Source organism: Otolemur garnettii, unplaced genomic scaffold (assembly GCF_000181295.1).
Source record: "Otolemur garnettii isolate 467f Iridium unplaced genomic scaffold, OtoGar3 scaffold00110, whole genome shotgun sequence".
In the NCBI taxonomy this organism is placed as follows: Eukaryota; Metazoa; Chordata; class Mammalia; order Primates; family Galagidae; genus Otolemur; species Otolemur garnettii.
The window spans coordinates 7,102,013-7,105,128 of record NW_003852505.1 but is presented as its reverse complement, the minus strand read 5'-3'; positions in this window follow the sequence as shown (position 1 = coordinate 7,105,128).

The following is a 3,116-nucleotide window of genomic DNA, read 5'->3' as shown; positions in this document are numbered from 1 at the left end:
CAAAAAAAAAAAAAAAAAAAACCCGGATTAAGGACTTCAACGCAAAACCTGAAACTACGAAACTCCTGGAGGAAAACACAGGGAGACACTCTAACAAAGGCAAACATTGTAACCTAATTCTTTGTACCCTCAAATTAATCTGAAACAATAAAAAAAAAAAAAAAAAAAAAAAAAGAATGCTCGTGATTATTTTGGGTTCACTTGAATAATCCAAAATAATCTCCCTATTTTAAGGTCAGTTGATTGACAACCTTAATTCTATTTGCAACCTTAATTCCCCTTTGCCATGTAACTTAAAATATTCACAGGTTCTGAGGATTAGGACACGACATCCTTTTTGGGGGGGCATTATATTATTCACCACAACCTACTATGTCTCATTGGCCAAAATACTAGTTGTAAGGAGGTTGGAGAGAATGGGATTAGGAGTGAGAGTTGGGTAAGATAAACAACAGTGTCTGCCAATCCTCGCTAGTACTTTTCACATTTTGTAATTATATGTTTATTTCATGATTTTATCCTCTAGTAGATCATATATTCCATGAGAACAAGAACCATCTCTGTTTTGTTAGCCATTGTCTTTTTAGCAAATAGCATAATACATAAGACATAGTAGCTGCTCAATAAATTTTACTGCATAAAGGGACAAGTATACACACATATACTAACTACAGTATTTGGGGGGTTATAGCTAAGACCTGGAAACAGTCTAACTGTTAATCTATAGTAAACTGACAAAATAAATTGAATTTTTTCAAAATAAATCTCTAGTGCATTTATACAATGAAATACTATGGAGCCTTTCTAAACAAGGCAGATTTTTTTCAGAAAAAAGAATTTAACAAAATCTAACATTTTTATTATATTTCACACATAATTTTTTTTTAAATTTCAGATTAATATTACAGTAAAAATGATTAGGTTACACTGTTTGCTAAGTAAAGTTCAAGTTGTAGTTGAGCCCTTCACCCAGAGGGTGTGTATACACATACAGTGTGCCCGTTAGGTGAGCATTTGCCAGTCCCTGCTCCTCCTTCTTTCTCCTCCTCCACACTTGAATTTAATTGTGTTTGTTTCTTGTGTAGGCAAGCAATTGTTTATCTCTTGGTCTCATATTAGTATTGAGTACATTGGATACTTGGTTTTCTTTTCTTTCTCTTTTCTTTTCTTTTTTTGAGACAGAGTCTCACTCTGTGCCCTGGGTAGAGTGCTGTGGCATCATAGCTCACAGCAACTTTAAACTCTTGGGCTCAAATGATCCCCTTGCTTCAGCTTCCTGAGTGGCTGGACTATAGGTGCTCACCTCAATGCCTGGTTAGTTTTTATATTTTTAATTGAGATGGAGTCTGGCTCTTGCTCCGTCTGGTCTCCAATTCCTGAGCTCAAGCAATCCACCCACCTTGACCTCTTAGAGTGCTAGAATTATAGGTGTGAGCCACTGTACCCATCCTGGAACTTGCTTTTCCATTTTTGTGATACTTTACTGAGAAGAATGTTCTTTAGCCGGGTGTGGTGACTCATGCCTGTAATCCCAGCACTTGGGAGGCCAAGGTGGGTGGATTGCCTGAGCTCATAGGTTTCAGACCAGCCTGAACCAGAGTGAGACCTCATCTCTAAAAATAGCTGAGGCAAGAGAACCGCTTAAGCCCAAGAATTTGAGGTTGCTGTGAGCTGTGACGCAGTGGCACTCTACCAGGGGTGATAGAGTGAGACTCTGTCTCAAAAAAAAAAAAAAAAGAAATCTAGAAAGAACAAAGAATCAAATTCTTGACTTTGGATTGCTCCAGGAACACATATCAAGCAAGTTCTTGACTCATGGTCTTTGCACTGACTAATACTTTTTGCTCACATATTAACATATTGATATAAGTTATCATAATTAATTGCTTGCTCTCTCCATTCATTAATGTCTCTGTCCAACACTGTCATCTCAGAGATGCCAGATTTGAACACCCTGTCTAAAATAGCAGGCCCTATCATTTTCTATCCCATTATTCCATTTTATTTTTATGACACTGTATATCCATTTGTTTAATTGTTCACTGTATCTCATCTCCTCTAGAACTTAAGCCCCATAAGGTCAAGGATCTAGATAATTCTGATGTGGGTTGCTGTAGTACCTCACTTTAGGAACCACTTCTAACATTTAGGGTAGCAGTTCTCAAAATATGGTTTCCAGACCAACAGCATCAGCCTCACTTGGGAACTTGTTAGAAATGCAAATTATCAAGCCCGACTCCAGACCTACTGAATCAGAAACCCTGGGAGTAGGGCCCAGCAGTCTGTGTTTTAACAAGCCCTCAAGGGGATTCTGTTGCATACTAAAGTTTGAAAACAACTGATTTTAGCTTTCTCTGTTAGTTAGCATTTCCCTAGATCTCTTCCTAAGGTATCTAATGCAGGTAGAAAGATGTTGATTCCCACCCAAACCCTCCCATATTCTCCTTTTTTTGTGTTTCTAAGAATGTTCTAAATAAGATAGGAATTGTTCTCCTTAGTAAGACAGAGCGAGACTCTGTCTCAAAAAAATAAAATAAAAAAAGAAATGTTGAAATCTTCTGTTTAACTTACCTTAAATTTAGCTTAAAAGTTTCTTCTCTTTTCTTTTTTCTTTTTTTTTTTTTTTTGAGCCAGCATCTCACTTTGTTGCCCATGGTATTAGCCTAGCTCATAGCAACCTCAAACTCCTGGGCTCAAGGGACTGAGTCCTGCTCCAGCCCCCTGAGTTGTTGGGACTATAGGCTCCCAGCATACACACCGAGCTAACTTTCTATTTTTAGTAGAAACAGGGTCTTGCTCTTGCTCAGGCTGTTCTTGAACTCCTGAGCTCAAGGGATCCTTTTGCCTCAGCCTCCCAGAGTGCTAGGATTGCAGGCATGAACTGAACGTGCTAGGCCCAACTTAAAATTTTCTTGAAACGTACCATCTAGAAAAGTGGTTAACAAACTTTTTCTGTTAAGGTCAGACAGTAAGTATTCTTGACTTCATAGGCCATAGTGTGGCCTACAAACCACACAACTCTGCCATTGTAGAATGAAAGCAGCCACAGACAATATGTCAATAAATGAGTATGGCTGTATTTCCATAAAACTTCATTTATGTATACTGAATTTGAA